The sequence below is a fragment of the Engraulis encrasicolus genome, chromosome 13, assembly GCF_034702125.1.
Source record: "Engraulis encrasicolus isolate BLACKSEA-1 chromosome 13, IST_EnEncr_1.0, whole genome shotgun sequence".
NCBI lineage: Eukaryota > Metazoa > Chordata > Actinopteri > Clupeiformes > Engraulidae > Engraulis > Engraulis encrasicolus.
In genome coordinates, this window is record NC_085869.1 from 17,622,999 (window position 1) to 17,646,718 (window position 23,720).

Genomic DNA, 23,720 nt, shown 5'->3' on the forward strand with positions numbered 1-23,720 from the left:
TTTTTTTTTACTGTATATGTGTTGGAGTTTTATGCCTTTGTTTAGGACAGGACAGGACATTGAGAGCATGTGACCGGAAATGAGGTGTGTGTGTGTTTGTGTGTGTGTGTGTGTGTGTGTGACCTGAGGTCAGAATCAAACCCGGGTAACCAGCATAATGGAACGGGAGAAAAGCCAGTGGATTATATACATTTTATGATTGACAAAATGTATTTTAGAGATACACGACATCCATTCCATTTTGTTCCATCCCATTGCATTTAGTTTCAGACCTTGAGGAACAGCAAAAATACAAATGCATGAGGAAATACGCAGTACATACTGTAGACATAACACGGTTATTGCAGGGGAATTTTAGCTGAGTGTAATTAGTTTATTATGAGAGCTTCACAAGCTTCTTAAAGGTTAGGATGGGATGGCCTATTGTAGTAGCAGCTGTTACTGTAGCTTATTTCACTATTAGGAGAAAATGACAGACCAGTTTGGCCTTGGATTGTCTGGTGTATATTGTTGAAAACATGGCTAGATGGTTTGTGTTGAGGAGCACGGCATCCTGGAAGGAACATAAGTCTTCAGTATAGCCTTTAGATAAGCCAGAGCAGATTCTGTAGTAGCTTTGAGGGTGAGGGTCAAGGCCTTGTGCTTAATTGTGAGTGGACCCCCGCAGTTAACAGGACTGGCAAGTGCCCGTTTGGGTTAAATGAAAAGCTTAGTAATGGCAAAACTCGTGTCATGTATGAATGTATTTCTTCTTATCTTATTCCTAATTTTGTCCATGCAATTGTGAACCCCCTCTAGCTTTATAAAAAAGGAACTCATGAAATGTTTACGGCATACTTCTGGTGGGGCTATATTTATTTGCAATGACTTCTAATGTCAACTGTATTGCCATACTCTGCCGCGTCCACCAACGCGTAAGGTCTTTCTTGTTAATGTGATAACTTTTGAATGGATGGATTGATTTGTACCAGATTCAGTAAGATCATGAACTGATTACATTTTGGAGGCCAACAACACTTTCAAGGTGGTTGAATTCAAGATGGCTGAATTTTTGTTTGGCCCACAACTTCTGACCCCGTGGATGGATTTTCCACAAACTTTTTAGCTTTGTTTTCACAATAATTGTTTGATTTTAAGCCTGTGCATGGCACCTATGTAGGCCTATATATTTAATATTTAAGTTTATGAATAAGTGGACGGGAATGGTGGGAATGATGGGGGACTGGAAGCATCGTGTTTTTCGATACCTTTAGCAGTCGGAGTCGACTGCATAGGCCTAGTTAAGTGTTGCTGTTGTGAATGTTGCTTTGAAACTCATCGTATGTGTGTGTGCTCGTCTGTTTCCCGTTAGGACATTTCCAGGTGAAGGTGCCGTGGGTGGTAATTACAGTATAGTGGAAGACCTGCCTTGATAGATAATAGTAGTAATCTTATTTTATGGCTGTAGATGAAGGTGGTGGGGGGGTTTCCATTAGGCTAGGTCAAAACTGACTTTGGTTGTTCTGAATCGTGCCCACAGTAATTTCCCCAAATATTTTAGTAGCTACCTCAGTGGGGGGAAAAGAAAGTTTGTCATCATGAATCATCCCATGATAGACTACCTCTTCTGTTGAAACAATCTTGCATCCACAATAAACTTCTTCCTAATTTTCCTTCCATCAAAATAATCGGTCTCTGCTACAAAGGTCAAAATAGTGAACTATTCTATCTGATACCATATTATTCTTTGGCATTAATGGATCTCCTGTTGAAGAAAGACAGACCTTGTGTAACTGTTGTTCTCATGATACTGGCACGGCTCGTGATCACTGACAGCGTCATTAATCACACTTCAGGTCTAGTTTCCCCCTTGCTGACCAACCTTTCCAAACCGTAACATGGCTTGATACATGAATCCCAGTCTGATCTGCACGCACATCCAATTTATTCATTTTTCTGGATGGAGGGACAAAATGTGAAGTTCATACAGTATAAGGCAAGGGAGACCTGCACACAGATGAGCTCTCTTTAACCCCTTAAGACGCGGCTTTAGAAATGTGTTGTTACCAGTATGGTAATGACCAAGTTGTGGTACATCACTAAAGGGCCTGTGTTGTGTCATAGTATTGTAGTGCTATAGTAATTACATTTCAATGTCTATTACAGCGTGCCACTGGAGGTACGGCGCGCATTAAGGGGCTACGGCCCTTGCCGTGGTGGCCCAAAATGTCCCGAAAATGAAAAAGGATTAAAATGGAGCTGTGGATCTTCCTTGTCTTCTTGATACATGAGCCACAACAATGTGTTCTTATTTGTCATGCATTGCCCGCCCTGTAACACCTCTGTTAATACATTGATATTGCTGGTGTATTGCTATGACAAAACAATCCAAAAAAAAGAATAAACCAGTCACGTCCTCTCTGCTTTTGATTATTCTCCCAAGTCCATGTTGACAAAGATAATACACTCAGATGTAAAAATAAAGATGTAAAAATAAAAAATAAATACAATTAACTCAACTCAAGGCAAAATGTGAGTGTACATATGCTGCCATATCTGCTTATGTTGACAAAGATAATACACTCAGATGTAAAAAATAAAAATGTAAAAATAAAATAATACAATTAACTCAACTCGAGGCAAAATGTGAGTGTACTGTATACGCTGCCATATGCTTACCCAAATGAAAACCAAATGCTATGAAAAGGTGTCTGTCAAGCCAGCATGTTCAGGGTTAAATCAGAGCCTTGACACTCCTTGCTCCTGTGGAAACCTGTAGGGCAGATGTGCATGTCGACTCGCCAGAGAGGTATGCGCGAACACACCCAGCTTAGGCAGAGAACTGGGGAGAGGGAGAGAGGTAGGGAGAGCTGTACTGCGGATTCAGGAGGAGATTCTCCACACATCATACACCCAAATACAGACAGACAGACAGACTGACAGACAGACAGACAGACAGACAGACAGACAGACAGAGTGACGGACGGACGGACGGAGAGCCTGAGTGACAGGCTGCAGTGACACTAGCCCAGTGTGAGGAGGCCGCACACTACAATACACTGAGGCACCATGGGGAAGCAGGTAAGACATGCCACTTACTTTACGCTCAAGTCATCTTGCTCTCAACTAATGAGTCGACAACATCCTTTTCTAACTTAATTCCTTCAGATTGTGAAAGTAATGTTTCACTCATTCACTGGCTCTGACTCATTTAATGTAATGATTCACTGGTATGTGTGTTGATTTTATTCTGTGGCAAAACGAGGCTGGGATGGTTTCTGTTTAAAGTCTTTTTTTCATATTTAGGTTACTAAATAATACAATCATGCAAGACCAAGTGGGAACATGGACAATGAGATCAGTATGAGAAAAACAATCTTACATCAATTTGTAAGCCGGGGTCTATTTACTGACATGCCTCCAAGTGGATACATACACGTAAAATGTGAAAACTGTTCCAGGCTCTTGCAATAATGAGAGTCTTATGGATTCGCAACTTCGAAAAGAGTACCGGTCACAGCCTGCATGGGTGGCAAATAGCAGAATGAGTGATGTACAGCCAAAAGTGCAGACTCTTAGCTCCTTCACTGAAAGAAAGGAGTGAAAGAAGAGGACGTGCACTTGGGAGGAATAAATCACAAACAGCTTTGGGGCAAGTTGTTTCTTGCATGAGCAAACAGTCTACTAATAGCTTAGCGAGGCGTAGCATAGGAAGGACCAGCAGTTTGGCCCTGTAGGGCAAGTGACTATACGTATTTGATCACTTACGATTCCTTGCACACCTATCACAAAGGCCCCTGCCATGCCTCTCTACAAGGGTTTACAACCAAATGGGTTATATCAAATCAATCAGGGGAAATCAGGCTTTCAAGCAGATAGTGAAATCCTGACATTTGACCAATCAGTAGTGGCCTGGAGCCTGTCAAACTTTTTTTTCACTCGGGAGATGAAATTTTTGTGCCCTATAAAGGGTTAACATGTTTCCTCTGCTTACGTTTGTTTGTGGTAACTCTGAACGTCATAGATTACAGATGACATGGCAGCCATCACATGTGTTTAGACTGCAACAGAAAGAAAGCAATGTCAGTGAATGTGACTAGTCCTGGCATTCTCTGGACAGTAACCATGCATGTATGAGGAGAGAGCCATTGTGCTTTGTGTTCAGGGCTGAACTGACCATCTGGCATACCGTGCATTTCCCGGTGGGCCCTGCACCCTCGTGGGCTCCAATTTTCAGAAATGTTTTTGTATTCTATTTTTTTGTACATTTCTGAAAATAGGGGCCCACAAGGGTGCGGGGCCCACCGGTGAGTCAGTTCTGCGCCGCTAATTATGAGGGGCCCCTTTAAGTCAAAAGTGCCCAGGCCCTATTTCTCCCCCTGTCCAGCCCTGTTTGTGTTTCTGCCTTCTTTGAAACAGATGCCTGACCTACAACAGAAAACTAGACGTCCATCCATTGTCTAGATTTGACATGAGAGCTGGTACAGCTTGGTAAAAAGCTTGAATGCATATTGGCCATGAATGATTTATTCCTGCAGTATACTTATGGTTTATCTGGATTTCATCTTGGGCTTGAGCTTGGCTGACTACAGTGGTTGCACTTGACTTTTAGCTCAGAAGTACACCTTGCATCTGAACTTGAAGTAGCAGAAAACGTAAATATATTTTTAGGGTTTGCTATCATGGTTCTGGCTGGGAAAGATAATGTGGTTCTGTTAGCATACATTTGAGATTCCATGCTAAGTAGCCTACCTGTATTAGCTACAATAGGTTCTCTGATTAGGATTTATCAAATACCACCAGCCTGGGACGCATTGTATCCCATTTCTGACAAAAGACATAGTACGTGTATGTGATAGAGATTAACATGTTTTAAATGTTTTAAGTTGACAAAGATGTAATGTGATGTATGACACTATCATCACCTGCCACATGTGCTTGTCACTGCTGTCAGAGCAGGGCGACATGAATGGTATGCAAAATAGAAGCAGCTTCTGAATTCATCTGGGGAAGTTGTTTGAGGGCTGTTGAGCATATGTGGCGTACTGCAGATGCAGACACATACAGTACATTTGGCAGACCATTTCTGTTCCCTTTCACGGATATAATTATGTTGTCTCCCAAGACTCCATTCTGCGCTTAACTTGCAATGCACTTTTTGTGACAGGGTGAGGCTTAATTAATGTGTAACGCTGATGTCCCCACGGTGTTCAACGAATCCATCACGGGCTGGAAGCAATTAAAATGTCTCCACTAGCAGCATGTGAAGAATGTGACCAGCTCTCTTACCATAAACAGGCAGAAGAGAGATGCCTTTGAGTATATTCCACAGCAATTCAGAAATGTCACTGGTTGTGGGATGGGGGAATCAGTACTTGCAATCTAACATTTAAAGACGTCCTGTGCCTGAAAGGCTTAAGAAGCCTAACTGTTGTAGAATCAATAATTACTTAGGCCTACTTTGTTTTTAGTTGGTGCAATTATTTTCTTTGGAATGTTTTTGAATGGTAGTATGACTTGTAAACTCAGTCAGTCAGTGTGTGTGCGTGTGTGCGTGTGCAGGTGTGTTAGTGTGTGAGTGCGTGTGCGTGTGCATGTGTGTGCGTGCGTGCGTGCGTGCTTGCTTGCGTGCTTGCGTGCTTGTGTGCGTGCATGTGTCCAGAGAAGCCTTAAAGTTGTCTTCGAGACCAACAGTGAAGGTCTTGGAGGTCACAGATAATCCCTCTTAAAGCTCTACCTCCATAACTGCAAGTGGGTGATAACATCTCCACACTATAGGAAGAGAGAGAGAGAGAGTCTGTCCTCTGGCACACGTCATTCATTCCCACTGGCCTTATCAATAAATACATCTTCTCAGCCTGGCTACTGTTTCAGCCAAAACTATAAGGACAGAGGGAATTTGGAGTTTGGAGATTGGAGTTTGGAGAAGGACCTTGATTGTGAAGTTCAATCCATTGCATGAGATACATGCAAAATCTGGCCATTCCTATTTGATTCTGTGTATAATGACAGGAATGTTGCTGCTGTTTAAATATCATTTGGAATTTTTTAAAGGTAGAGTTATTTTGTCGTTTTCTTCCAGAATGCGTATTAATCTTTTTCCGGTATTCTACGTATTTTCTACCACCAGCAATTTCTACGTATTCATTATGGGAAAATCAGTGGTGTAGTCTACGTAGAACGTGGGTATACGGAGTATACCCACTTCTAAATTTCAGGGATTTCAGTATGACCAATTAAAATGGATTGATCAATTGTTTTGAATAGCACAGATTTATACAGTATACCCACTTCAAAAAATGCTGAAATATACAGTATACCCACCATAAAAAAGTAGACTACACCACTGGGGAAAATGACACTTTTCATATATAAAAGGTGAATCCGTTTCTGGCTTTTAGACTTTCCAGTACTAGACCTTTTTAGCTGAAAAAAACCTTACTTTAGTCAGACCATACATTTTTGTTTATTACTTTGTAAATATTTGTGAAAAGATACAAATGTGGTAATGGGCAGCATAGTTGCAATGGGCAGCATAGTTGCAATGCCTGCTCTGCCACAATCCTAGCTTTAATCATACTGTCCTGCTTGTTTTCTGACAGTTGGAAAGCACCCATCTACAGTAAATACTCAGTTCAGATGTATCAAAATGTAACTTTCACTACTATGGATTTTTGTTTGCCCCTTCTGATACTTATATACCTTTCATTGCTCATTAACAGTTAAATTTGTCTCTCTCATTTTGAGCTCTTAGCTCAGTCAATATTGATCAGAGTTGTTGTTGTGGTTTCCGCGGCGATGGGGATGGGAGGGCTCTGGCATCCAAGGCATGAATGGCTGCTGGTGTTGGCAGCCTTCACCAGTCGCTATGCCAACAGCAGAGAGATGACTTCCAGGTCACTGCTCAGTGGAGCCTCGCTGCCGAACAGTGGCGCGGCCGGCATTAATGTGCGCTGTTGTAGGCTTGCTAATTATGGCAAGGCAGAGAAATTGTGGAAATTTGACCATATGATTTGGATCATATGGTGATGTCACCATACAAGAAGCAGAGACATGCTGGCAATAGCCCTACATACATCGTCATAATTGGGGAAAGCATGCCAATCATGTGCTTGACCTACTTCTAACCCGAGAGTAAATATAAGACTCATAATGAACTCAGTTCATTAATGTAAGCGGTGCATCAATCTCCCACGATAGTTTGATGTAGGCCTGCACTCTTGTAATTTTTTAATATAATATCTCGTGCTGTTTCGTGATCCCATGCTGTGTCGTGATTTAGAGCTGAGGCTGTGATGTGATGAGATGAGATGCCAGCTCTTCCGTCTCTCCCATGCACCTGCGCTTGGTGCGGCCCATCAGCTGGCCTTCTGCTGGGATGGGCAATGCACAGGGACGGATTATGACTCCATGGGCCCCTGGGCCAGGCAACATGAAAGCCCCCCCCCCCCCCTCGATGGGTGTTGATGGTGTACAACACGATTCAGGGTCTGAGGCAAAATGTGAGAGTCTAGTATGTTGTTGTTGACAAAATGTGAAAATAAAGTTGTTAAAAGTGCAATTTTTTAAAAAGTTTGTTTCGGGGGCTGTTTGGGCCTTTTATTGTGACAGGACAGTTTGAGAGGAGACAGGAAATGAGCAGGAGGGGGATTTGGGGCAGGGCTGGGAAATGACACCGCCTGGACTCGAACCGGAGTCCCCATGGGCATGCTAGCCCAAATGTGAGGGGGCTTATAAAAGTGTGATTTTTGCACAGTATTAGAATGGTCACATAGCGCCATGGGCTTCAGAGGGCCCCTTTGACTCTTGGGCCCCTGTACCTGGGCCTGGTAGGCCTGCGCATGAATCTGTCCCTGGGCATGTACGGTAGGGCTGAGAGCAGCAGGCAGCGGCTCTGGGCCTGTACAGTACAGTGGCACTGATGGGATGGGATGGGATGGGATGGGATGGGATGGGATGCCACACATGGTATGCGTGTGGTGCAGCAGTGTGGGGAAGCCCCCCTTCCATATGACCCCATCTGGATGCACCGGCTGCCTGGTTATCTGGGACACCTCATCAGCAGCGCGGCCTCCCGGAGGTGACACTCCTCCTCCCCCTCATCCTCCTCCTCCCCCTCATCCTCCTCCTCCCCTCTTCCTCCTCCTCCCCCTCTTCCTCCTCCTCCCCCTCATCCTCATCCTCTTCCTCCACCTCATCCTCCTCCCCCTCCTCCTCCTCCTCCTCCCCCTCCTCCTCCTCCTCCTCCCGGACGTGCCCCCCCCCCCTCCTCCTCCTCCATCACCAGCAGACACTGACACACCCACACACACACACTCTCTCTCTCTCTCTCTCTCTCTCTCTCTCTCTCTCTCTCTCTCTCTCTCTCTCTCTCTCTCTCTCTCCCTCACACACACACACGTGCACACACACACACACACCCCTCAAGCTCCCTCGCACGCACGCATGCACACGCATGCACGCACACACACACACACACACACACACACACACACACACACACACACACACACACACACACACACACACACACACACACACACACACACAACCCTGCAGGTCTCTCATGTCTTTGTTCCCTAATTTGCCGTGCCTTTGTTTTTTTGGGGGGGTTCTGAGCGAGGGGAATGGGGCGTGTCAGGGCCCCGAGTGTGGCCGCCAGGGCCGCTAACAGCCTTGACTGGGCCCAGGACAAAGTCATCTGATAAGGCCCCCCGTCCCAATACAAACAATGTAATGTGGACCCAATCCTGGGGCCCCTCTCTCTCAACAGCACACTGAATTGCATGTACAGTATGTATGAAATGCGCTATATAAATAAAATTGCCTTGCCTCTCTCCCCCTGGGCCCGGGACAACAAACCCATTTCTCCCACCCCTGTCGACGGGCCTGGTAGCCGCCTCTGGGACGGTGACTGTGGTGGTGGAGCGTGGGCTTCTGGTATGGAATGGCCCAGAGGAAGAGCAGCAGCCTCCCCAGAGGGGTTCACGCTGACATGGGCACGTCGCCGCGGCGGTGGAGGAGGCAGGGCAGGGGGGGGGACCGGGGGGGCGTGGACTAGGGAGAAAGGGGGATGGACCATGCTGCCTGGCTACAGTAGGTGACCGGGTTTTGTTTGGGACCAGGGTTTTGGGACATGTGTCAGTGTGTGTGTGTGTGTGTGTGTGTGTAACGAACAGCCCATGCAGCCAGCCTCTGTCTTCTACGTACTGTGCAAGAGCAAACCTCCATCCATCCCTGTGGGCCAGAATCTTTAGTGTAAGTAGCTTCTTTTTTTTAGCTGTGGTTTCAGGCTCAGCTAAAATGATTTATGACCTAATTTGTTTCGTTATATGTGTAATGGGATTCTGTGTGTGTGAAAAGACACAGCTGGGGCTGTTTTTGGGGGGTTGTTTAAGCTGAGAAAAATGATGCATGCGTTTACTTCATTTGAAGGTATCTTAATGAGGTATCACAGCATTATGCTTCCCAATGGTGTTCGCTAATTCTCCTGATGTTGCTCTCAGCACCAGCTGAATATATGCAGAAAATACCACACAGCACTATCCTGGCTGGAGAAATAATTTAGCACTATTATTTTGTTAGACTAGTTGTATGTGACCTTGTTGTATACACTGTTCAGCATGTGGAGAAGTACATGCACATGCACTTTGCTCTGAATGATAGTTCTGTTCAATGGCAAATACTTGCAGTACATGCTGTTCAAATCTGTGTTGATGTAGTGCACAGTGCACAGTTGATGTTGTGCGCATGCCAAATCAATTATGTATAAAGCTTTGTCTACGGTATGGCCTGTATACTGTGACTAGTGGAGGGTGACGCCATATTCCTTCAGCTTGGTTGCAGCTCCCATCACATTAGCCCCACTGGATGTAATGCATTGCAGTGAGGGGGGCCACACAGACAGTGTTGCCAGATTGGGCTGTTATCCCGCTCCATTGGGCTGCTTAGGATAGCTGTCTGCGGGTACGAACAGTCATATACTGTATGGGCATTGGTCGGATTTTCCTGTAGACTTATAGCCATAGAAATTATACAGTTTGGTTGAAATTTGGCGGGATTTGAGCATTGTTTAGGGCTGGAATTATCAGACACTTCTGGCATCCCTGCACACACAGACCCATTGGACCCAATGGATGTAATACTTTAGAGTGAGCTGGGGCACACAGACCATGAGAGACAGAACCCATTCTGCTTGAACTCAAGCTCAGGCCCTTTTCAATATGTTTCACTGCCAACAGCAGAATGTACGGATGCTGTTGGTTTATTTCAAAACTACATGAGCCAATAGCTGAAAGGAATATTTGATGAATAGCGGGTTTGTTTTGGGGTTTTTTTGTTTGTTTTTTCACTGACTGGCCTGCTACATCACTTGCCCTGCAAAAGCTCACCATGCAATGTTTGGGTATTTTTGGAGGGAGATGGAAATGATGTAAGACATCATCATTATCCTCCATCCACAAAAAAAGCTGATGCAACTTCCCAACATGCCAGCCACATTCATTATTAGTGTTCCACCACCATCAAATATTTTCTCTGAAATCTCAAACATGATGCTGCTGCCAGGCTGCCTTCAGTGCTGTCCAAACTTTTGTTTTCTCTACCCGCAGTTTTCCCCTCCAACTGCACACGAGAATCGAGAATCCAGCTGCATTTCATGTGGGCGAATTGGAGTCAGTGCCATAACCACACACATCTCAGAAATATCTTCTTGGAATAGGTCAAGTGTCCCAGCAGAGCAGATTCAAAGTTTCCACTCAGCCTTGGGTGTTTGCAAAATAAATGCTTTCAGAGTGGACTTTCAGATGGTACGTTTACTTAGCTAGATGTTATCAGCGAAGCGCATCCTTTGCAGAATGGCCAGCACTTAGACATGGCATATCTAAATAGGCCAGAGAGTGCCTGGTCTCTTGTGTCAAACATTTGTTTGATGCTCCTTGTTGTACACCAATTCATTGTTATGCACTTCGGGTGGGATTATACATTTTCAGTAAGGGAAGTGCTGGCATTGTCTCATGGCTTTTTTTTTTTCATGTTAAACCTGAGCATGTGTCTGTGTGTGCAGTATGTAACTGCAGTTTGTAGAAAGTGGGCATCTTGCCAGTCAAAACCAGCAGGTGAATGTGTTTGCACACCTGGTCCTGAGGTGCACTTCAGAAAATTACCACATTACTCACGTAGGCAACATGAACATGCACTGGAGTACAAACACAAGGACAAATGACAGATCACATACATAGCTCGACTCACACGAGCTGACATCACTTAAAGCAGTGGTTCCCAAACTTTTTCAGCAGGGACCCCCTGTATTATTACTGTATTCATGGAAAATCTAGCAATATTAATGGACAAAAAAATAGTTTGTCCGCAAAATTGCTAGAAATCCACCAGACAGCAAATACATCTATTAATCATACAAGTAAATAACAGTCCCTTTTGTCCAGGCGGACCCCCCTTCAGTACCTCCACGAGCCCCATAGGGCTCCCCCCGACCCCCAGTTTGAGAACGGCTGCACTAGCTAACATCACTTAAACTGAAGCAGCGGCCTGCTCTCTTGGAGGTCGTCGGATAAGTATGCCTGACAAGATGAGTGTCCTCCTGACAACTCTCGTGCCTCTCCGTGTCAACCTGTCAACTTAAGGCCTTTGTTTAGGCCTCTGCTAACTGACAGGCCCTTCACTGCTTCTGTTGCCTTGTTGAGAAAAAATGCCACCACCGCGACAAACAACTTGCTTTTCTCTATCCCCCCCCCCCCCCCCTCACCCACCCCCCAGTGACTCCAGTGCCTTTCACTGGTTCTAAAGCTTGTGTGTGTGTGTGTGTGTGTGCGTGTGTGTGTGTGTGTGTGTGTGTGTGTGTGCGTGTGTGTGTGCGTGTGTGTGTGTGTGTGTGTGTGTGTGTGTGTGTGTGTGTGTGTGTGTGTGTGTGTGTGTGTGTGTGTGCGTGCCTGCGTGCGCGCGTGCGTGCGTGCGTACGTGCGTGTGTGAATTGCCGGCCAGCTATGTGTCCGAGCAGAGCAGGAAACAACAAGCTGGCTTTCATCTGCTAGGCTGGAAGCCCTGGGCTGGCCATGAAAAGATTAGAGTGAGTGCTGCTGGTTGCACATGCCAAGATGTGCCCAGAAGCGCTCGCACACCGCCATGGCAACTGGACCTGAGCAGGCATGAAATGTGTGGTCAGGCAAGCTGACAAGGGGGGACAAATGGGTCAGTTGTCCCGGGCCCAAGGAGATGAGGGGCCCCATAATTGGGTCCTCATTACATTGAATGTATCGGGTGGGGGGCCCTTTCAGATGACTTTGTCCCAGGCCCAGCCAAAGCTGTCAGCGGCCCCTTGTGTGGTGATCTCTTTGCTGCCCATGCACAGCTACAATGGAAAGGGTGCAACACAAAACAATTGTCTAACTCAGTCAGATACTGTACTTATAAAGCAGTTTGTGTTTATAGAGTACCTACTTATGGTATGTGCTCAAAGCTGTGGTTTGAAGCATAGTAGGTGCCAGAAATGAGGATGCAGTGGTGCATTGGCATCCTCCCTTTAGGGCTCGCTAAATGAGGCTCTCTCAACTTATACTGCAGACAAATGAGTGCAGCAGCAGTAACATTGTTAAGAAATAGGCTAAAGAATCAAGAATGGATGTGATGTGTTCCTTTTTCATTCTTAGCTGATAAATATGATTACTGTATATAAATATGCAACGGAATAAATACCAACTTAGTGTAGTGTGGATGAGGCAGTGAGTGGTATGCAGTAGATCACCTCACATTCAGCATGAGCTCCAGCTCTGTAGTGAAGCTCATTCAAACCCCTCTTGTAGAAATCTGAATAGACGGCACTGGGGTTAACATGTCAAGAATACACAATCACAGCAATTGTTTACAATGTTGCACAGCCTAGGTAATACAATTAGCAAATGAGTGAGGGGTACATTGTGAAGCTTAAAGTAATTCCACAACTGAGCCTCACTCATGAAAGACAGGTCGATGGAGAGAGAGAGAGAGAGAGAGAGAGAGAGAGAGAGAGGGAGAGAGAGAGACAGACAGAGGGAGAGAGAGAGAGAGAGAGAGAGAGAGAGAGAGAGAGAGAGAGAGAGAGTCTGCATTCAGCAAGCTTGATTGACTTATTAAAGGAATAATACGGCTATTGTGTGTGTGGGTCAGCCTATGTCCGGCATGCCTGCCATGCAAATGAGATGACAGTGGCCATGATGAAACCACATTAATGTGCACAGCGGCCAGCGACGCAGGTCAGTTCAGTCTGCAGGTTCTGCGGCTCTGCGCCCCCGTGGTGACAAACCCCCACCCCAACACCCCCCCCCCGCCCTCCGCTGCTCCGCCGAGTGCCGGCATCCTATCCCATAATGGCCAATCAGGAGTGTCTCCTTGGCAGCCACCCCCCTCATCCCCCCCTCTCAACCACCCCTCCGTCTTGGCCAGCAGAGTTGAGAGACAGACAGACAGACAGTTCCCCACCAGAGGAGGAGAGCAGGAGGGTGGAGGGCGGAGAGCGGAGGGTGGAGGGGGGGATTATGTACCTCACCGGGCTCCCCCAGGGACGGCCTAATGATCCGGGCCAACAAAACGAGACAGAGCAGAGCCGAGCGGAGTGGAGCCGAGCTGAGTGGAGCGGGCTGGGGAGCCTGAGAAGTTGCTGCCGCTTCTGGAGCCATTTGGACAGCACCAGCACCACGCAATACCCCCCCCCCTCCAAAAACCCAAACCCCCATTTGGACAGCACCGGCACCAAGCAATACCCCCCCATCCAAAACCCAAACCCCCATTTGGACAGCACCAGCAACAAGCAATACCCCCCCCCACACACACACACACACACACACACCAACCCTCCAAAAACCCAAACCCCCACCACACCTCCGCTCCAGCTGCCTCCCCCAGAATGGACTAGAGTTAGGACGGAGTAGTGTAGTGCGGGTCTGTGAAACTGTGAGGAGAATATCAGAGATACTGTGGTGGCAGGCAGCGGAGGAAGAAGGCAGTGGTCTATAGCTGAAACTCTGATTCTAGTAGAGGGGGACAGACACACAGAGGAGGGAAGAGAAACAAGAGAAGGAGAGAGAGAGAGAGAGAGAGAGTGAGAGAGGGAGAGACAGAAACAGAAACAGAGAGAAGAGGAAGAAATTCTGGTGCTCTCTCAGCACTTTTCCCCTCAAGTCTCCGGCGCCTTTGTGCTGAGCTGTCTGTCACTCACGTCACGAGGGTGGATGTCAGTCTGGTAAGGCGATGCTGAAATGCCATGCTTCTCTGTCATTAGCACTAATGTATTTTGCTCGGGGAGCATTGTGGTGTTTCTCTCCAGGCAGGAGAGAGAGAGAGGAATATTTGTGGGCTTTGCTGGAAACGGAGGAGGCAATGCTCGTTGGCAGATGCACCCTGCATTTCATTTCAAGCATGTTACTCTACTACCATGCCTCTAAGGACAAGAGATGGAGACTTTTTTCCCCCTTCTTTCTCCTTATTTGCTTGCGTTGTTGCTTTCCTTCTGATGTCGTTAATTATTAACTGTTTGTATGGCAAAGCTATTCAAGGAATGCAGAGTTGTCAGAAATCTCCTGACATGTGCCAGGCGAGCATTTGCAATGTATAACGAGTTGTGATGTAGGCCGACTTTTATTTTCTTTTAGTTTCTTAGACAACATATTTAAAAAGTTGCTGACTCAAGTGAAAAAAAGCAATAAAAAGATTATTTGAAGTGATTATTTCACCAACAAAACTGAGAAATGAAACCAAGTAATGCTGAGACTGATCGTGTATGCAGTTGAGTCATAACCTGCACGCATATTTCTTTACCTGTAACTGTAACTATTGAGCCCTGTGCACTCCACAGCCTCTCAGGATAGTGTGTTGTAGGGTGGTCCGGAGTCTGGAAGCCAGTGAAACTCCCGTAATCCCAGAAGCCTCTTTGCTCCACGTTTGCTGTTGAAAAGGCGATTAACCAGTGTAGTGGTTTGCCGCCTAATCCCCATTACAGGGCCAGTCTTGGGCATATAATTCACATTATTGAGTTGGAGCTGCAACTCAAAGTCTCAGCCTATCAGCCTCATGCTGTGGCTTTGTTTACACTGAAGTGGACTTTGTTGTGATATAACTTAAGGAGGCGTTGGTTAATTCAAGTTTGGCTGTGGCCTACTGCACAGTGGAAAAGAACAAGTGAAGCTCCTTGTGTGAACTGAAATTATCATGTGAGCCTAAGCATTAAACTATAATAATACAGTAGACTAACAGCAACAGGAAACCTCTACTCTTGGTAGGCTACACTGACTGGTCTGAGGGGATCACACATTATCTTGTTGTCATTTAATTGTGGGCTATAGCTCAGTTCTCTCAGACTACGGAACGAGAAGTGCAGTTCTTCTCAGTGTACTGAATTCTAAATCCTTCCAAAAAATCCCTATGTCATTTCTGGAGTAGGATAAGCCAACTGCATTCTTCTTTACAACCACGGCATGGAAATAAGCAGGAATTGGGAACTGATGCCATGGGGAGCCGAGGAGGGACACACACAAACTTACAGTAGTCTCTATCATTTCCACCACAAACAAAATTCCCCTGTGTTTATGCAAAGCAACAGAAAGTTTTGCAAAGCACAAATAGCTATTGCGATGTTATTCTCCGTGTGGTTGAGTGCACAAACTGAAAGCTAAAATAATTTCACGCTGCTGGCACACGCACGGATGGAGTCGGGGGGGGCACGTTGACTGACTCCGCTCAAGATACCAATTGTTAATGCCACGAAGTAATGATAGGAGATATTCTGTGGAGATAGAATTACTCACATTTGGAATTCATACAGAGTTAAGATCCTTATCTGATCGTCTGGAAAACTTTATATTTGCCTTTAACTGAATGATTGAGAGAGAGAGAGAGAGAGAGAGAGAGAGAGAGAGAGAGAGAGAGAGAGAGAGAGAGAGAGAGAGAGAGAGAGAGAGAGGGAAGGGAGAAAAGTGATTCCATTACTGAGCTGCGCTGCCAGCTACAAAGAGAGAGAAGCACTTCAGGAAAGTGAGACAGAATAAGGAAAACTGATGATCTGTGCAGATATGATCATTTTGGTTATGGATTATGCCTCCCTCCAGAGGCTCCCTGCAGCTACGCTGATTGATTCTCTCCCTTGATTAAACTGAATGAGAGCAGCTGAGACTCTGCATGTTGTGCAGACAGCAACACAAATGTGAAGTGGATGGCACTCAAATGGCAGTATGGCACTGATTCATTCTTATTTTGAAAATGACTTTCTTTCTACTGCCTCTGAACCGTTTAGCCGTGAACATAGACCAGACTTTGCATCATATTTCCTCATATGCCACATTGCCCTTTCTCCTTGTTATTTTCAGAAATTCAAATTATTACAAGCTCTCTCCATTTTTTTTCATTCATAGCACCACATGTGTTTAGGGCCTGGAATTCTTTCAACTCTTGTCCAACATACCAGTACTTTCATATGTCCCACCTCTGCTCGCCGATTGGCTAACACTGCAATGGCCCCACCCACTGCTCTGAATGTCAAATTCTATTTGAGAAGCCAGAAGGGACGGTTGGTCAGAGGCCCCCCCCCTGCACTCCTCTTATTGGCTGAGCAGGAGAGCTGGAGGGTCAGACAACTGCCACAAGACGCAATTGCACACAGAGAAGATAAACAAATAAAGTCAGAGAGCTGTTCCCTTAACTTTCCATGTCGATGTTCTCATCTCTGGGGCATCAACAGCACAGCAGCACACAGCAGGCTCAGGCGTGACTCCCAGACACGCTGACTCTTCTTCTCCTCTCTTCATGGATTATGGCAAAGTAATCATGTGGCAGGTAAGGGGTGACGTCACTGCTATATCTTACATACCTGTCACAAAGACCCTTTTTAGTCTTTTAGTCAGAGCTAGAAGTGGAAGAAGAGTATACTCTAGAAGTAGAAGTGGAAGAGGAGTATACTCTAGAACTAGAAGTGGAAGAAGAGTATACTCTAGAAGTAGAAGTGGAAGAGGAGTATACTCTAGAAGTAGAAGTGCTCTAACAGATGTAATTACAACACAAGTGGTATGATGTTACATGGTTACGACTTTGGAATATCATACATGCAGTGTTGTAATTACACTTCTACTTCTTCTATTTTATACAACTCTGCTCTTAGTTGTCCTACCATGTCTGTGGGCAAGTGGGCAATTCCTTACAGCATAAAGGCTAGTATTTTTGTGTTATTAAATCGATTGAACAGTATTGAACATAAATATGTTTGTTTTTTTGTTTTTACTTGGTGTGCAACCAAGCAAGTGTGTTTTTTTCTGGTAGAATGTGTAGGCCTGTGGAGTACCACCTGTGTTGTCATTTCTGGCTACATTTTAGAGAATCTCTACTGTATAATATATTGCACTGCTACTATAATCTGTTCAATTAATGTGATCCTGAGTTTGAGTAGGCTGTATCCTCGTACTAGGCAGACAGCTTGACTGCAGGATCTGTCTATCTCCGTCAGTTTTACAGCACTGTGTTGTACTGTACATGCAAGATGTCTGTGGGCAAACAGAAGGCTGCGAACTCTGATCCAGTAGGAGCTTAGTTGGCTTAGTTGGCTGTCTTAGTCAAGTCTGACGAATTAGTTACTGAGCTGAGATAGTGGAGCAAAACACACATGCAGCAAGTCTTATTCGCCTCCAGTTGGCTTCAATGATCCGAGCTATCACCATGAAATGCTCTTAGGCAGTTTTATTAGCCTGAGTAATTGTGTCTTAAAACGATGAGGCATTTTCTTTTGTTGGGTGATGAGGAGTGCAAGCATGGCGAATGCAGATAATTGATCATCTATTAACTAGAGTTCTAAATGTAGTGATCCTTGCTTGAATACCTTCCATCACCTCAGGGGCAAACTATCTTGTGCTTGTCACCATGGGAAACAAACTGTTTCACTGGGGGTGTCGTTTCGGTTGGACCTGTTGTTTCACAGAAACCAAAGTCATGACGCTGCGTGTAAGGTCTGGATTGCATTGTGTGTGGGGTGAAGATGTGGCAGCATGCATAGCACCTGAGGTCATTTATTCTGGCAGCTTACTCAGGCTTTGTGGAAATATCTACAGCTCTGAGTGCAAATGACAACACACTCTCTCTTTCACTGGCTACGCCCTCTTAGACTATAGGCATCTTTCTGCCAGGAAACACAAAAAGGGAATTAATGGGAAGTTGTTGAGAACAAACAACTTTCCTGGTACTTTGAATTTCTGCTATGTATAATGTAGTCTTTCAACTAACCACAAGATGGCAATGTTGGCATTTGAACTGGCTTCAAGCACACATGATGGGAATGTTGTGATCCAGGTCTTACAATTCTCATTTAATCTTTTCATTCTTCACAAGTGCACAAAGGAAATAATTCTGCATGAACTTTCTGTATGGCTGTGTTTTTGTGTGTTTGTAGGCCTACCTCTTGGTAGTCTGTATTTAACCTTGAGCGAAAATGATTATATTCTTTATTCTGTCAGACCTACACAATAGCACTGTGGTTAGAGACGACACTGTTGGTTAAAAAAGAACATGAACTTTCCCCTTTCTTTGGGCTTTGCTTAAAGCTGGCCCTCGGACAGTCTGCACTGCAGTGTGCAACGGTCTAATAGAAGGTTACCGACTGAGGAAAGGACAGGGCTTTTGGAAGGAATTTTGGAAGTTCACAGCAATGGAAAGAAAACAGTGTTTTCCTGCAGACAGCACCTGCCAAACCACGGGAGGAAGTGGGCGAGTTCTGATTACTGACCGGGACAGGCCCGGGACCGGGATGACCCGGAGAGCAGCAAGCCTACTCTGTGCTCCCCCCTGGCAGAACACTTTGAGCTTGTTCCCTTTTTTCATTTTTATTCTCATTTTATTTTCCAGTGTCTGGTCTTGCAGGGTGGGCCTAAATGAGAAGAGTTGTATAAAGTAGAAGTAGGCCTAATCTTACAAATGTCATTATAACACTAGTGGTATGATAGCCTATTACATGGTTTCAACTTTGCAATAATATACTAATAGTGTTGTAATTGCATACTGCATGTAAGAGTACTTCTGCTACAACTCTGTAAATGAGTAGACTATCTATAAGTAGAGTAGTCAAGCATTACAAACATCATAGGCCTACTTACAAACTCAGCCACACCTATGTGCTATGTGCTTAAAGGCTCCTTTTACCATTGAGTCCTGTCCAAAGATGAAAACACTCAAATAAACAATGCCGTTTCCCTTTTTCAGCTGCAGTTTCCTCAGTAATTTGTATCCCCCTGAGTTTCGATAAATCTGCCATCTTAAAGACATAAATTGACTTGAGGGAGACAATGTTTATATCTGTAATTGCTGCCATACTATGGCCATCCTCGCAGTAATGTGAACAGGCTGTGGTCTGCTGACCAGAAGATACTGAAGAATGTGTCTAAGTGTCCTGTTCAAGATTGTGCTCTCAGCAAGCCTGCCAAAGAATCTCTGGCCTTTTGCACCGAGTGGAATTCCTCTGCCTCCAGCAGGTATCAAGCAGCGCTCCTGCCAAAAGACCGCGGAGAAAGAAAAACATATCATGAGAAAGGAAAAAAAACAGCTTTGCCGTGGTGGGCTTTACTTGACAGCGCGTTAACATCTTACCTCAGACTCAGTGCTATAATCGTGTTCCTTCCTCTACAAATTCGTTCTATGCTAATTGCGCCCTGGATCATATTAGGCAGTTGGGCGGGAGCTTATCGGTGTGCCTGGAAGAGATGGAAATCTTAATGAAGGCATTTCAGATCACTTAAGTGATGATAAGCCTTGAAACTGAAGGTCAAATCTTTCTCATGCCTGCCTTTAATAGCAAATTTGACTGGAGCAGAAAGAAGCACAGACTTGTTTTAAGCTTGTTTGCTCTGTGATTGTTCAATACCAGTCCGAGCACTAGCGCCCACATGCTGAGAGTGGCATCAGCCAATGTAGGCCTAGCCGTTAGGGATGTGACGATACACTCAACTCACGATTCGGTTTGTATCGCTATTTTTGACCTACGGTTCGATACACTCCATGATTAAAAAAAAAAGTTGTCTTTTTGATGGTCGTTTATAGGTAGAATAGGTTACAAGAACTACTAATTAGCCTACTTAGGCCTACTAATGGTTTTTTTTCAAAGTTTTAAAATAAGGGCCCTGCCTTGCCTAACGGTAGGGCACTGGGTTACTATGCTTGCGACCCGGGTTCGAAAGGGCCGGTCTTTGCCTTTGAGGCCATTTGCCAATCTTTCCCCATGTCTCTTTCCCCACTCATTTCCTGTCTCTCCTAAACTGTGCTATCAAATACATTATTATTGAAAATAATAATGATGTTGATTTGAAGTTTGGAAGTTCTGTCACATTATATCATGTGGTTGTTTTCTGAACCAAAAGGTAACAGAATTTTGAAAGGGCATATCACGATACAGTATCTGCGTATCACAATTTCTCGGTTCGATACAATATCGTTACAGCCTTAATAGCCGGCAAAAAAAATCTAGGGCAGAATAAGGATAATCACACTGATAATCGCTTTGATACGTCCGTCCAGAGTGAAGATTTAGGAGATTAAAGTCTGTCTAATCATTTGCACCAGAGCTGTGAATCACATTAGGAGGAAAATGGGCCTGCCTGCCCCCATGGAGCGCTGTTGTTTAGCAGGCGGCAAAGAGGAGTGATTGGACACAGATATGGTTCTGTGAGTGGATTACAAAGAACAAGGATGGATGTGTGGAACCAGTGGGAAAAAAACACACACACACAAGCGAGGCAGAGAGCAAAAAACAAGACCAGGATATGGCTAAGTGCTCAGCTGTGCCACAGATGAGAGATTTTAAGGCTTGTCTGCTGAGGTTGTATTGTTTGCTGGTCATTTCTTGGGCATACTGTTCTGTAGTATATACTGTAGAGATTTTAGTTAGGCCTATATGTGGCTTATTGACAGTGCTGAAGCGAGCACCACTGACACAAACTGACATGTTCTCCTGACCTCAGAAAACCTAGGGGCTTGCAAGTCTTTTTTTGTCCAAAAACAGAACTATTGTTTCTTTGTTGCTTGTGTTTGTGTATAGTCTCCAGTTTCAGCATGACATCCAAAATCTGTGAAACAGAAACCACATATGGTATTTGAACATGTTTGTCAGGGCACTTTGTCTCATGTCATGAAATGACATCGGACACATTACGGACCATTATGGAAATCCACAGTTATTTGCAACTATCATGTTTTTCCCACTCTGGCTCCTGCTATGTGCTTATAGTTTTGGAGGCATCAGAGGCAAAAGCAAATTGGCAAGTCAATACGTACTGACAGGGCTATTTGGATTCCATTTAAAGGTTACAGCTTTTTCCATTGCGGTCACTGTATGGACCAGCAGTCAAATAGGCTGCTGGCTGGTTCCAGCTAACGTCTATGTACAGGAGCGGCGCTATTGGGTGGGCAAAAGAAGGGCATTTGCCCCTGGGCCCAGGGCCCTCCCGTAATGGTGTTGGGGGTCCTATTATGACCTTGGAAGGCAGTTATGGCAGGTATGGAGGGTCCATATCTGAGTTTTGCCCTGGGCCCCTATGTACAATTTGTTCCACTATTGTCCATGCATACTCTCTGTCCCCAGCCGTGATGTTATCAGAGAATACCATGAGTACCATTTAGCAAATTGCTGTTGTTGGGCATTAAAAATACCAATGTGACTACATTGCAAAGCTTTCCCTTAATAACACAGAGGATAGCGTATCATCTCCTCTTCCTCCTCCTCCTCCTCCTCCTCCTCCTCCTCCTCCTACTACTACTACTACTCACCACTTGATTGCATGCCAGTGTGGTGTAGGTAGAAAGTAATGTAGGGGCCATGCGTAGGGAGGGAATATATATTTGCTACTACCACTACCACTATAGTAGTATTCGTAGAGTAGTAGTAGGCCTAGTAGTATACTAGGCCAACTACTACTCTACGAATACTACTACTTCTACTACTACTAGGCCTACTACTCAGCACTTGATTGCATGTGAGTGAGGTGTAGGTGGTGGTGAGTGGGAAGCTACAGTAAGTAGTGTAGGGGGCATGCACCAGGGGTGGGTACCCAACCCGGCACCCCACCCCACCCAGCACCCCACTCAAACCGGCACACCACGCTCCTCCATTAGGGGCCATAAAGCATTAATTGAGTGGCACAGACGGTGCCCAGTCAGGCCCTCTGTGATCCACTGACGCCCCCACATTCCAGCCCAGCAGGACGGCTTTGGAAGGAGCGTGGGGCAGGAATGCCGCTTGCATTCCATTCAGCCCCTTGCGTTGCGTTCCCTTAGTTAACTTAGCCCTTGGCCGGTGGTGGTGTAGTGTTCACAAAGGCATGCCTCCAAACGCCCCCGGCATGGAGCTGCGGGTCAACGAAGCGGGCTATTCCCACCCTTCGGCCGGGAAGGAGTGCTGAGAGATATGTTAACAATCAGCAGCCAAAAAATGTATAAAAGCTGCAGCTGAGGGGGGTTGGAAAAAAAAGTCGACTCATGAGGACCATATGAGAGGTACTGCCACGGCCGGATTAATGCACAGGCTAGATATGGCTGCAGTCTAGGGGTCCCCACCTGCCAGGGGGGCCCTGATTGGCCAAAAGTGAAACATTGCAGAATTGTGACAAGATGCAATACTTGAAAATGAATCTGTCCTGTTGAATACAGTTAGTAGACATGCTATCCTTAATTCATACCTCGTAATCTATGTAAATTTGTCTCAACATTTCCCTTCCGTGGGGCCCCACAGCAACCGGTAGCCTAGGGGCCCCAGGCCATCTTAATCCGGCCCTAGGTACTGCCTAAACAATCTCATGACAAAATGTATCAGAGGATGGGAAGTGTGTGACAAATGAGCTCTCCATTCAGGTGTTATGATTATCTCTCAGCAGGGTCTAACGGGTGACAAATGATCTACTGTTAGGAGCAAAATGTTACAGTGAAGAATGGAGAGCACGGGATGTTGTGTTGGAGTGATGTTGGGTGCTTTTAGAGATGCTCCACAAAACTTTTAGCTGCCACTGTGTTTTTCATGTATTGTTGTAAGTTCTGTTCTGTTTTTGTTCATGTTGTGAGTGTATTACAAAAAGAACCGGCTGCACTTTCTGGTCCCGTTAGGCTTTTATGGTGTGTCAGGCCTCTTTTTGACCACACCCACTCCTCTAGATTGCAGCTAGTCACAAGTGTTACTTCAGAGCTCATAAGTGAACCGTACTGAGACCAAGTCAATGAAGGTCTCAACACGGTTCACTTCCAAGGGGTCTGGGTTAGGGGTGGGCGATATGACGATATTATATCGTGAATCGCGATATTGAGTAAAATATCGTCTCAAATCTGCCAAAGTGTAGAAATCGTATAGATCGTCTTGCAGTGAGGATGTTTATTATCAGTATCAGAGTGATGTTTTCTCACTTGTGTTGTTGTCTTAACTTTATTCTTTACATTATTGTATTCCAATTGTACACTTTATGAGAGTATCATCAGTGTGTTAACATTTTATTGACTGCAAATTACAAATTGCAAGTATATGAAAGTTGTTTTTTGTTGTTTTTATTTTTTGGATGGAAGATCGTGATAAAAAATCGAAATCGTGATTTCATGTTAAAATATCGTGATACAACATTTTTGCCATATCGCCCACCCCTAGTCTGGGTACACTTTAGAGCGTTCACACATGCACAGACAATTCTGAGTCACAGGTCTGAGTTCACTTAAATGTCTGAAAGGGACCAGGTGTAAAAACCCTATTA

The 23,720-nt window shown here is 45.2% G+C and overlaps 1 protein-coding gene across 3 annotated transcripts in view; it reads left to right on the forward strand.

The window, feature by feature from the left end:
• The first annotated feature begins 2,890 nt into the window (after positions 1–2,890).
• The window catches only part of mid1 (midline 1), a 44,959-nt gene continuing 24,129 nt past the window's right edge, over positions 2,891–23,720 (forward strand). Inside the window, exon 1 of one of the 3 annotated variants that reach the window (XM_063213320.1) lies at positions 2,891–3,060. The gene's annotated coding sequence lies outside the window, so the exon portion shown is untranslated. Of the gene's footprint in view, positions 3,061–13,931; positions 14,213–16,099; positions 16,798–23,720 lie in introns of those variants that run through there. The other 2 variants (XM_063213319.1, XM_063213318.1) reach the window with 2 other exon arrangements.